The following is a 14171-nucleotide window of genomic DNA, read 5'->3' on the forward strand; positions in this document are numbered from 1 at the left end:
GTATTTATGATACTTGGGAGTAGCAAGGGTTGTGGTTTGTTCCACTTGCTCCAGGTTAATGTTTGAGATTTGATAACAATGATGATTTATTGAGGAAGCTTTAACATGTGGCGAGTATGCCAGAGATGCATATATGATTAATGAATGAATGTGGTAAATGAATAATGATGGAAAAATGTTGAATGTGAGTATGCTTGTGTTTTCTCTCTGATTTTAAGGGTGACAGGACACCGATACCCTCTAATGGTGACATGGCACATATACCCTCTAACGGTGACAAGGCACGTATACCCTCTAACAGTGACAGAGCACATATACCCTCTAATGGTGACAGAGTATGTATTCCCTCTAATGATATTAATGCGCAACAGAGAGACTGTGCCGGGGTTAGCTACCAGACACGTCAGGTTGGCTTGATAACCGACAGATGATATCATCAGCCATAGGGAAGGCATACATCATTTGCATATGTTTGATTTGTTTGGGTTTGCCTATGTATTTTGGATTGCTATATCATATATGCTATGTTATCTGACTATATGCTATTTGTTCTACTTGTACCTTTATTTTGTATTACTTGTTCGTATTGATTGTGTTTGTAGAACTAAGAGGTCCCTCATGCTAGTGTCGGTTGATGTTGAGGGATGTTCTTGTTGAAATGGAATGATGATATGATTAATTTGAAATGATGACTATCGAATAAGGTAATTTGAGCTCCCTGGGTAGATGCAGTGAAGTGATTTCACTTGCTCCAGGTGAGGATATGAGGTAATGATATAGAATTGCTGAGACAGAATAGTTGGGAATGATTTTGTTTGTAATTCTGATTGTGAATTGTCGGAGAGTTAGAAAGTTGGGAAGCATGAGGGTTATGAATCAGATTTAGCAATCCCTTGTGACAGTTGCCTATTTATGGATTAGCGAGAACATAGGATGAATATTTGGTGCAAGGAAGTTTAGGATGCTTAGTGAGTTTTTATTACAATGCATTGTATTATTTTGTACTTTTACCGTACTGGGAACCCATGGGTCGGGGGTTCTCATTCTATATATATCTCTTGTTTTTCAGATACAGGTCTAGGTGTTCAGAAGTGAGCTATGGTTCATCTGAGAGATGGCGAAGATATTTATTTTCTCTACTTTATATTTTGCTTAGAATCTCTCTACCTTTATTTTAAAAAGCCTATATTATGTATTGAACTCTTTTGAACTTGACTACAGAGGTTTTTACATTTTTTTTTTGGGAGAGATTAGGAGATACTGTTGTCAACTACTGTTATACTATATCCTAGCCAGCCTAAATTTCGTGGGTCGCGACTAGTGGCTATTTACTTATGTTATATATCTATATAATGTCCTTCTCTTATTCTCCTTAATGCCTTTATCTGTATATCACTTTTGATTTTCACGCTTTATCTTTTAGTTGTCGATGCGTGAGTGATACGACTTCGCGATTTTATTTTTACTATTTTCAGGCTTCTCGATTAATACTCCTTTCACTTTTTCTTATAGTTATGTATTAGAATCCACCTGAGAGTCGTACCACTGTAAAATCATTGACTTATGACTCGAGCATAAGGATATAATATTAGGGTGTTACAATCTCTATCTCAGTGTCCTCTCTTTGTAAACAAACGCAGCCTAAAAGATTATTTGTCTTCAAATTCGTCCTTAGAAGATTTTATCAATCAAATTGGTCCTTCAAAGATTATAACTTAATTATTTTCGTTATTCAGTCACTCAATTAATAGTTTTCGTAAACGATTGATGATATGAACACTATAAGAAAAAAGGCTTGTTGGCACACTTTTTTGTCGTCCGTTCAGGTCTTAATTGTTTCTTCTCTTTGTCGATGGCTTTTTCTCACTATTGGTTGGATCTGGTTTTTTCTCTTCTTTTTTTTTCTTGTGTCTTTCTCTGTCTTTTCTTGATTCATGTGTAGTAATTAAATTGTAGACTGTTAATACCAAATTGTAATTGTCTCAATATATGATTCACACTACTATTTTGTGATTAGATTTCATCTTTACTTAGTAATTCTTATATGATTGAGAAACAGTTGTGATTGGCTTGTTTGTAGTATAACTATATAGCTCTTAATTCTATGAATTAATGTGGTTGTTAGAGAAATACTAGGTGTTAATTCTAGATGTTTCACATTAAATTATTTTGGGAGTGAAATGTTTATAGGTTGACTTTAGCTTTGTAGAGTGCATGGATGTAAAAGCATAGAGAATAAATTAAGATATGGATTATGGACATTGATTACCATAACTGATGCATTCATACTATAAAGCTAAGTTATGGCTTCAAGGTGTCGTAGCTGTGTACTATACATCTTGGATAGGTAAGAGTTACAGTGTCACAAAATGGTTACATTTTTGTAAAATGTCAAAAAATTCAATGCTGCACATACATATTTTATTGGAAAATTGTAATGGAAACCTGTATTTTATTTTGTCACATGCTGACTTATTAGGATTTTGTGTTCTGCTGACACATGTTTATGGTGAAGATGAATGGTCATTTGGATTCTGTGAACAAGGTACTGGAGTTTTTAGTTGCCCTTCTGGAAAAAATCCAATGTACATATATCGAGAATTTATTGTTCGAGGAAAAACAAGATGTTCCATTTTCAAGGTAAATCAAATATTAAGAGAACTTAGTAGAGAGTGGCCTGGGTATTTGTATGATCTATTGGCCAAAGCTGCAACCACTCTCCGATGAATTCTGTGAAAGGCTTGGTGTTCCAAAATTTCCAGGTAAACACCTAACAGTAATGCTACTTATATGATATGTATTTGGCTTTTTTAGTTGCTAAAAATTTTGTTGAAAATTATATTGCAACACAAACAGTGCTACTTAATGGTCACACAAACAGTGCGGCTAGTGTTTGTAATTGGCGATGCGCATAATGTGTAGGCTTTGTTTTGGTTTGCAGCGACAGAAATGACGTGGTTTAGTACGAACAACACATGGCGTAGCTTCCCGAATTTGGCAGGAGCGATGAATAAGCTTTCAGGAGTGTGAAGAATATCAAGAAGAATTTCGATGGTGCTCTTGGGCTTGAGGAAAATTCTGAATCCAGCAGTGAAGGTAATTTATTTGCATTGTTCAAATTTCTTAGTGCAGTTTTGGTGAGGTTTTACAAGGTATAAAGGCCATAGAGTATTTATCTTATCTCAAAATTGTTTTGCAATTGCAATTTGCTTATATTAAAATATTTTATAAGTTTGCAATATAGATATGAATCTGCATGGTTAGTTCCTTTTGTTCATGTCAAACTCTAAAATCTTGACATATTATTCATGTTAGATACATGAGACTCTCACTATAATTCACGTTTAGCACTAATGATAAACAAAATATGGTTGTTCTTTGCTGTCCTGAATCTTGATGGTCGGTAATTGTTGTTTGTTATTTATGACGGTCTGATTCCTTGGTTTTGCTTTCCACATTCTTTTAGAATTGATTTCTGTATTTTTTTAGTTCGAAGTAATGTCTGGTTGTCTTGTGTAAGATTTGAAGATGATTAATCTTTTTTTGCCTATTGTAACTCTGGATATTTTTAACGTATGAATTGCATACAGTTGTCCTCAAAGTTGGTATGACATGTGAAATATATGTTGGAGCAGTGAAGACGGTTTTCAATCTAGGTCAGTTGTTCTGTTTTTGAAACTTCCTTCCTTCATCAATGTTGTGCACTGTATGATATACAGCTTTATGTGACATGAAGTTAATAAAATATATTGAGGTCATTTGTATGTTAAACAGGGAACTCTTCTGAATGCTCTACTATCTTAAAAGTAGTTTCTCTTGCTTTTTAGATTGTCCCCTGTGATCAAAGAAACCATATGATACTAATATACTATATTACTCTGAACTTCTCTAACATACCCAGACTTTACTAATTTAGTTATAAGATTCTTGTTCCTAATCTTAATTTTACTCTTAATTTTTTGCTATGGAAACTTCTTGCTCTATTACCACTGTAATCTCTTTAATTTGATATAAGTAACAATATACTATATGTATTTTGTATGAAAATCGGTTTTTGTTAAAAAAATCTTTTTTTTATATCTAAAAAACAGATTTTTTTTTAATTTGATAAGGATGTAGCCACGCTTTAAAAGCATGGCAATAGGTTTACGATTTAAAAAGTGTGGCCATAATTCACATCTAGGTACGTTTATAGGGTTATGCATATGGCTATGCTTTTAAGCGTGACAATATATAAAAGCGTGACAACAAAAAAAGTGTGTCAATAGATTGAGAAAAGCGTGGTGATAGAGCAATCGACACGCTTGCAGAAGTGACCATTTCAAAAGCGTGTTGGTAGCTCAAAAAGCGTGGCGAAAAACTATCGCTACGCTTTTTTAACTTTTTGCCACGCTTTAAAAGCATGGCAAAAGCATGGTTTTCTTATAGTGGAAATGATAACTCACATCATACATGACACCTAACATATCTAATTAGATGTTGAATAAATATATCAATTCTACTAGGTAGACAATGAAGATTGTGAATGCATATGACACCTAACATATCTAATTAGATGTTGAATAAATATATCAATTCTACTATGTAGACAATGAAGATTGTGAATAATGCATGTGAACAATGAACTACATCTTAGATCCACTAAACATGAATAAACCTAATTAATTTAAATTTAAATTATAAAATTAAAATTAACTCTTTTTTTTACGTATTATTTACGTTGTTTAGGAAAAACGTTGTTCTTCTATATTTTTTTATCCTCTCTTCGGTCTTCACAAGCTCATGGATAAATAAACGTGCAACCTTTATTAGCCTGGTTTAAGCTCATAGCTTAAACATGTCGAGTTATGATGGTTTCGTTTTAATAGAATAAAAAAATTTATTGACAATAGGAGAATATTAAAATCCATCTAATGACAGATTAACCCATAATATTATTATGCATAACGACTATCAAATGGACACGTTTGATTTATTTAAGCTTATGATTAAATATTTTATCTTAATTCAATTTAGGATTATCACTTTAATGTGTAAATTTAACTCGATATAGACATCCTAAAATTGATTTAGGTGTGTTGGTGCGAAATATTTACAACCTAGCAAAGAGTTGAGGAAATTGGAGTAAGATCAAGGAAGTAAGAAGGGTTCTTTCCATCTTGTAAGTGAATGAATTCAAAGTTAAGAAGTCGAAAGAAAAATGCTATTATACTTAAAAGATGGAATTATTTAATTTAAAAGGTATAATAATAAAAAAATTTAAATATTTAAAATTTATTATAAAAAATAAATTTGACAAAATTTAAATACCAAATAACAGACATCATAAAATTTATTCAAAAAAATAACTTATTTAAGAAAAACATTGAGTGTCAAAAAGAAAAAGTAATAAGACTTCATAACCTCTTTATGAAAGAATGGAAATTAAAAAATTGGGAAAGTAACATGAAAAAGCTTTCTGCACGAGGGACAAATAAAGCATATGAGAGTCAAAATAATACTACTCTTGTAGAGAAGAAGATATCAGTTGAGGAGGAGCAGCATTGAAGCTCAAAACCAAAAAACTTAGCTAAATTTTTCACAAAATTTACAGCTAGTGAATCGAATCAAAAAAAGGATAAAGACTAAAAGAAAAACGTGCTTAAATTCCAAAACTTGAGCACAAAGCAATGTGGACTAGTGAAAGAAAACCAAAACATGTGTTGAAGAGCTTTACATCCAAGAAAAACCATTTTTACCAAGAACTTGGGTAGAAGTGCTTGCCATCAAGTAAACAATTTCAAACTTGGGTGCTCATTTAGAAATACAGGACAAACTCAGGAAAAGGACTTCCATTTGGCAACTCACAAACACGCACATTCTAAAGAGTTCTGAGGTTACACTAACAAGGTGAAACCAATATAGTGTAAGGACATGTGAATATTCGAAGTGATTATTATTTTTCTTTCTTTCTTTTTTGTTTACATTTTTTTTTACTTTTTGTTCCTGTTACACTCGAATTTTAATAATTTCGACAAGGTGTCGAATTGAGCTTGTATCAATATCTCAATTCGAGGAGCAAATACGAGTCTTTTAAAAAAAGTGAGTTCGACCCGAAAATTATTTAGCATTTGTGTCAAAAAGAACTATGTCAAACTATTAGTGACAAATTATAACAAATAAATGAAAATGTGTGAAAGAAATAAAAGGAAATTTCGAACAAATGAAAATATAAAAGTGAAATAAAAATTAACAGTGAATAACAATGAAATATTTAAAACAAAAAAATTAAAAGAAAGAAAACTGAAAGATAATTAAAATAAATTGGGCTTCTAACACTCACATGCACATGCACTCTATAGTCTTCTGTAGCGTCACTAAGACTAGGAATTCTTGCAGAATTTTATGTGATGATCTACTATTTTTTATTGAAATCCCTCTTTTTTCTTCTAAACTTCTTCTATTTATAAATCTTAAGGATAGACTTGCTCCTGAAAAATCTTGACCATGATCCAATTCCTCTTTTTTCTCAGGCCACGACCCAATTCCTCCTTTTTCTTAGGCCACGACTGTGCTTTGACTTTGAAGAATCTTCATAGTGGCTTCCACGCACGTTCTATCTTGCCTTGATCTCCAAATCCTATATTCTTGCATCGTGTTCACATTTAACCATGTGGTGTATCTGGTTTCTACTCCAATTCTTAACTTATCTCAAATTGCCAATCTCTCGACTTCGACATTCCTCTCGTAGTCGAAAATGAGTTTTCCTATAGCCGAATATCTAAGCCGTCGACCTTATTCTAACTTTTATGAATTATAGTCAAATTTTTTTATAAGTTAAAATTCATACGAATAGCTCCATTTTTCAATTCCATTTCATTTCTTGCTCCTAGTTTAAGCTATTTTCAATTCCCAAATTTTACTGTAATCTACTGTTGAATCTCATTCCTTTACATATTTCATCTAAATCATTGTTATTTTTATTTTTTAACAACTTGTAAATTTTTCTATTGTTGATAAAAGCTTGGTTATTTCATTCTATAAGCATTTTGTGCAAAGTTCTTAGATTTGTTATTTAAGAGGAGTTGTATTTACTTTTCAAAATAAAATAATAATACAAGCTTAAGTGATGTTCTTATCAGATTCGAAATCAAAATCCAAGCATAACAAGATGGACCATCTTGTTTAAATACATCAAATTATATAGAATTATATATATAGTTAGCCAAATAAAGTAGTGAAAGTAGTTGTATAAATGAAATAGAAGTTTAATTTTGATGTACCCCAATAGTAAGATAGGATCTAGGATCCTATATATGTATGTTATATATTTATATAAAAATATATTTTAGGTGGATATTCAACTAAAGATAAGACCTCTGATTTGGTTCAAGAAAATTTTAACCACTAAGTCAAAATCATCAATTTTTATTTAATACATCTTTTTTTTATATAAAATACCGTTCTATTTTAGTGATATATAAATACAAAATTATATTAAATGAAATGCTCATAAATCTACATTGATTTTATTCGTGTTTGTGTTATTAATTTTAGTAAAGACTTTTATATAGAATTAAGTATCTGGTGTTTTATGTTGTTTATGAGACGATTGTATTTTTTGTGGGATGATTGTATTGTTTGTGTTAAAATTTTTAATTCACATGTTTATTAATTTATATAATAATATTGCATATTTTTAGTAACCTACATATAGGATTATATACTTGCGGGTTGAAAATAGGTAGAGTTAGAGTTGAAATGTTTTCAACCTGCAAATAGAATAGAATTGAGTTTATGTAAAAAACTTAACTTATAAATAGAATTATGATTAGATCCATACCTTACTCTACCATATCTATTATTATCTTTAATGACAGTGCATCAAAATTAAATTCATAAAATAACGCTATTCTTGATTCTTAAATGATAATTGATAAGTAGTTCATTTTACTTCATAAATACCATCATAATTAAGTAGTGTTTAAGGATAATTTTAAAAGAATAAAATATATATTTTCTCTTTAGTATTTTTAATAAATTTTAAAAATATTTTTAATACTTAATTTATATAAATTTTATCCCAAACATTTTGAATATAGATTCAATCTACCATTATCATTCAAATCCATTAAAAATCCAATAGATCAATCTTTTCTTGTCAAATTTATCCTTCTCTTCATCTTTCTTTTCCCTCACAGTTAAAACACCACCACCAATAATAAAGTCGTTGTTGCCATCATTGGCTCTATTGGCACTGCCATCTATTTCCCAGCTCCACAATCATCATTACCACCTTTAATATCTCCTCATTTTAACTAGAGAAAGTATGAAAAAACAATAACATATATGAATAATGTGAACAATGGCTTAAAATTAAAAAGAAAATTATAATTAAAATTTATATTTTTAATTAATTATCTAATTTTTAAATTTTTAAATTTAAAAAATTAGGATTTACAATTAAACTCATTTTCATTTCAGATGGTTATTTCTATTATCATCATTTTTTCTTAATTTTTGGTATTTTCTCTTACCACTGTAACTTCACTTGAATCAAATTCTTCTTGGTTTGTGTTCGTAAAAGCATTAAGAAAGGTGAAACTTTGAGAGTTTTTTAGATTCTTCTTGAAAACAAGAATAAGACGAAGAAGGGAAGTTTGGTGATGAACAACGTTCTTAATGGTGAAGGGTTGAATTTCAAGGCGAGGATAGAACATTTTTGCGGACACCCTGGAGAGAGAGCGGTTATCAACGGTGTTGGGAAAGGAATGAGGCTCAGTGAATACGACCTTGAGCCGGCGAGGATGGCGCTGCACCGGTGGGAGAACACGTCGGCCGATGGATTGTGGTACGTCCGATCACGCCGCACCAGCCTTGGACAGTCTACTTTGTGCTGTCCACCCGCTGCCGGCTGTGCAGCCTTCCTCGCAGATCACTGCGTTCACCGTCCCAGCGTCACCATCTGCGATAAATCTGATCAACATATAGGGACGTACGCGGCTACGGGAGCTTGATCATGGTTGCTTCTTGTGTTCATTTATCTCCTTCTTCTTCTACTTTAATTGCAGTCTATCATGGTCATTTTAGTAAGTATGCAGATGGTTATTTTAATTTTTATGTGGATGATTATTTTAATTGGATTGGATTTACTTATATATAATTAAAAATTGTTGGATGTTCAATTTATTAGGTATACGAATGATTATTTTTTTTTAAAATAACTGAATGAGTTTTTTAATTTAGGTAATTTATAGAATATTTTTTATTTTTTATATGTATTTAGACTAAATATGCAATCTATTATTCACATTATTTAGATTCATCATTATCTCCCTAACAAAGTTCTTTTAACTATCGCCACCATTAACATATCACCATTATCATCATAATCAACAAAAAAGTATGGAAAAATAAACAACAAATAACAGCAAACAAAATTTGCCAACTACAACAACATCCCCCTTCATATAAAATAAAACCTACATCAACCACAACAGCAACTTAGGTAAGGTGAGCAAGAATACTCCATTACTTAGGGTAGAAGTAATAACTACACATATTCCAATGACTAGTAATGCTTCTGCAGAAAATGGGCATCTAATAAGATGTATTTGGAGTAAAATATTTTAGAATTAATTTAATTTGATTTAAAATAAAAATTAATTATGTAAAATAAGAATTGATTCGATTTATAAATTGATATAATAATTTGATTTTATATTTTTATTTTTTATTTATCATATAATTTTTTACCACCACCAATAATTATTGCTGTCGGTGATCGAACTGTCACGGTGTCACCATTGTTGGTGATCGAACCACCGCCATCGTCGTTGACCAAACCGTGACCGGATTTTTTTCCTGTTTCTAACTCCTCCTCTTTTATATTGATACTAAATACTTCAAATGTGTAAAAATGACTTTTTATATATCTAACACACCATATGATTTACAAATAAGTTTAAATCTTATTTTTTGTCTATTCTAAAAGAAAATTTTGATTTTATAATCAAATCAATTTTAATTTTAGTGTGATATAGACACACTTTTAAGGATATATGTAAAGGGAGTTGGTATGACTTACTAGAAAAGGGTTAAAAGAGTCCATGTATTAGCTAATGTCAGTCATTAGCATAATTGGATAACTTAATTATCATGTTATTTAGAGTCTTATTCTTTGTAAATGGTTAATACAAGATATATATTTAAAAATCAACAGAATTTATTATTTTTGTCTATCAATTTTAGTCATCAATCTAAATCTTTTTAGTTTAATAATTTATCAACATATTTTTAACTTATATTTTTAAATACTAATGGCTAATTATTGGCAAAAACAATAAATTTTTACTGCCCTCTAACATTCTTCGTTAACACAATTCATAATGCATATGATGAATATTCAGATTGAAATCATTCATTCTCTCACATTTCTGCAACATGTCTTCAACTTTGTACTAAACCAGAGAGAATGATGTTCACATAGCTTTACAATATATAACACGTTGTCAACGCATATAACGTATAACATAAAAATATATTAGGCAATTAGCATATGATATAAAACATACTAAGAGAATATAATATATAACATATTATCTATCAATATTATATGTAAATCTGGCGATATATATAATATACATATATTTTTTTATAAACACAATATATTAGTAAAAGAGTAACTAAAATATTAAAAAAGCATTTAATTCTTGATTATATGTTCCCATTTCTCATCATAAGAAACACAAGAGTGAACCTACACAAATTACTAAAGTAGCATTTATTTTTAAAGACAGAATAGAATACTGAGATAGAGACAATAGAACAGAGACATGAAAAATTATTGTTTGTATATTGTATTTGGATACGATATACAAAACACTAATGTAATATTCAGTATTATGTTTGAATACACATGGATAAGATTAAAATATTATATTATATGACTAAAATAGGCGTGTAATTTCAAATTTTCTGCATGAAGAACAAACTAATTTAATAGAAAATGAGAGTAGAACTTGAAAAAAAATATTTAAAGGGGAAAAAATTAAAATTATATAATAATATTTATATTAAAATAAAATTTATAAATATAATTATTTTATTTTTAAATTTATTATTAATATGTAAGAATACATATGGTTAATATTAACAAAAAAATAAATCTAAGTTCTATTAATAAAAAATTTTGTTTAGGTTAATAAGTTAAATTAATTTTATATAAAAAATCATATTTAAAAAAAATCCATTTTTACATGAAAAAGAGTGCATATAAAAATCTATTTTTATTTAGAAAACTAAATTTTTTATCTAAAAATTAATTTTTATTTTTAAATTTTTTTAAATTATATAAAATCAAATTACAACTTATAAGTTATTTTTTAATATTTTAAAAGATCAATTTTACCTTTGATAATATTTTTATAAATTATTTTTATTACAAATCAAATAATATAATATAAGGATAATGTACTTAAATAAATAAAATGAGAAAATCCTTTTCTGATTGCAACATTTGAAAACTCCTTTACCATGGTTTCAATATGTTCATAAACCGTGGGAATCTTGGATGGATTTCAGTTGAAAAACTTTGAGCATAAACCGTGGCCTCATCACGGATTATGAAAAAAATAGGTAGTCATAAATCGTGCTTGGTCACCATGGTCTATAAAAAAAAAGCTCTGAACATAAACTCCCTGCCTACCACAGTTTATGCATAGAGAAGTATAAATACATAATCCGTAAAGAGTCATCACGGATAGTATTTGTGTCAAACCAAAATTGTTGCACCTTGGTGGTTGAGAGAGTTTGAAGGAGAGGTTTGAAGGTATGAAGGTTTTGATGATATTTGGGTGGTGGAGCCATGGAGGACGAAGCTCGCATGTACCAGCTATATTAAATTATTAATTTTAGTTACACTTAAAAATGAATAATATTTTAAAAATAACTAAACAAAATTCAAAAATCTTATGTGAATCTACATGTACATAAAATATTATGTGAAAATAAGTATAAACATCAATAAATAATTACCGAAGAATAAAAAGAGTAAAAAATAATTGTAAATTCTAAGAGTTGAAATAGTAAAAAAAATGAAGAAGAAAAAGTTAGATATATATCAATTAAATAATATTATAAATAAAAAATTATTTATTATTTTATAATATCATTTTTAAAAAAATGCATGTATGTATATAATGAATTCTTTAATTATGTTTGTTAAAAGTTGAGACCAAATTGCAAGTCAGAGTACAGTACAGTATATCACAAAATACGTAGTGAATACTAAACCATATAAGTTAAGATTTTTTTTCTTCTTTGTCCTTTCTAAAGTATACCTTTTTTTTTCTACATGATTTATGGCTACCTATTTTCTTTCATAAACCGTGGTGAGCAGCCACGGTTTATGTTCAAAATTTTCCAGCTGAAATCCGTCCAAGGTTCCCACGGTTTATGAACATATTGAAATAGTGGTTAGTTCCCACGGTTTACATAGTAAACAAAACAAGACACTCACGTAAAGAGTTTCTAAATGTTGCAATCAGGTAAAGGATTCTCTTATTTTATTTATTTAAGTACATTGCCATGTTAAAATGATATTGAAGTAAGAACGATAAGAAGGAATGAATTATCTAACCCAATAAAAAATTTTATAAAAAGAAATGAGTACCTGAAAAAATCTAAGAACAACGCAAATTAGGAAAATTAAGAAGCGGTAACAATGGAATAATAAAAAAATATCTATGAACAAAAAAACATAAAAAAAGTCCGTCTCCCTCTTCTAAATTTTGTGTTTATCATTGTCTTTCGTAAAAGAGTGGACACAAAATCATACAAAACTGTCTCAAAAACAATATATTCAGTGTTCATATCTTTATTGTCAAACACTTTTTAAAAATATATTGTCCATATCTCTAGTCCTGTCTCCAAAAATAAACGCTAATTGAAGTGATTGCTAACAAATGTAACTGAATTAATTCCAAAAACATGAACCGATGTGATAACTAACTTTGACTAGTGCCTAAGTTAACCTGCTCAAACTATTTTGATCGGAGGTTTATGGTAAACAATTCCATTTACAATCTATCGTCTAAATCCAACTCTTTTTTTTTCCTTCTTTTGCTCAATTATCCTTCCCTCACCATCTTCTATTCTTTTTTTTTTTGACAGACACTTTGCTTATTCCTAATCGACTTTATTTATTCTTCTCTTTTCAGTTTTCACTTTTCACCACCATCACTCCTGCTTTTCCACCTCCACTTTTTTTCTTCTTTTTTTTTAAAGCATTGGGGTTGTTTGATAGCAAAATTTGGTCATGGAATTTGGATATACTCAGATTTGGCCGTTCTTATAACGCGTCCAAATTGTGCTATCCGTCTTATTTGTTTTTTGTTGTATTTTTCATCCAAACAAATGAGCATTACAAAAACGAATATTACATGATACATATGTAACAGATAATACAAGATAATCTATACCAAAAAAAAAAAGATAATACAAGATAATTAAAAAATCTTTCATAATATCGTAAAATTGAAGGAAACTCTTTTGTCATTGTATATTTTTTTCTTTCCCTCTTATTGTACTTTCTGATAATGGAGAGCTTTTGACATATTCCATTATTAGCTTATGTTTTTTATTTTTTATTTTTCAGGAAAATTATAGTTTATGATAGACGACTTGAGCCATTATATTTGCCACCCAATTTTTTGTGGTAGTTCTTTTCTAGCTCATGCTTGAATTAATCTTAGATATAACTTTTCAGTCAATTGTGAATTTAGACCGAATTTAGTTTTAAGAATAGGACAAGATAAAATATTAAAAATAATATACAAAAAATAAAAATATAAAAATTAGTATTTTTTTATTTTATTTAATAATAAATTATAAAAGTTTAATTTATTATACTTTTATTGAAAAAATTTGAAAAAAATATAATTATGAAAATTAATAAGAATAATAAAAGAAAAAATTAAAAATAAATTATGCGTCTTGTTAGTGTCATTCGTCAAAATGAATATAAAATACTCTAATTGAGTGTCTTTAGACATAATATTTCTGTCTATATCTCATCTGCTAAACATAATTTTAAATTATTGATAATCCTTTTTCTTTTTATCGATAAACAGAATTTTATTAATTAGAAATTAAAGGTTCCACCTTGTATACACATGAATATAGCCTTAAAC

This window comes from Arachis duranensis, chromosome 3, assembly GCF_000817695.3.
Source record: "Arachis duranensis cultivar V14167 chromosome 3, aradu.V14167.gnm2.J7QH, whole genome shotgun sequence".
NCBI lineage: Eukaryota > Viridiplantae > Streptophyta > Magnoliopsida > Fabales > Fabaceae > Arachis > Arachis duranensis.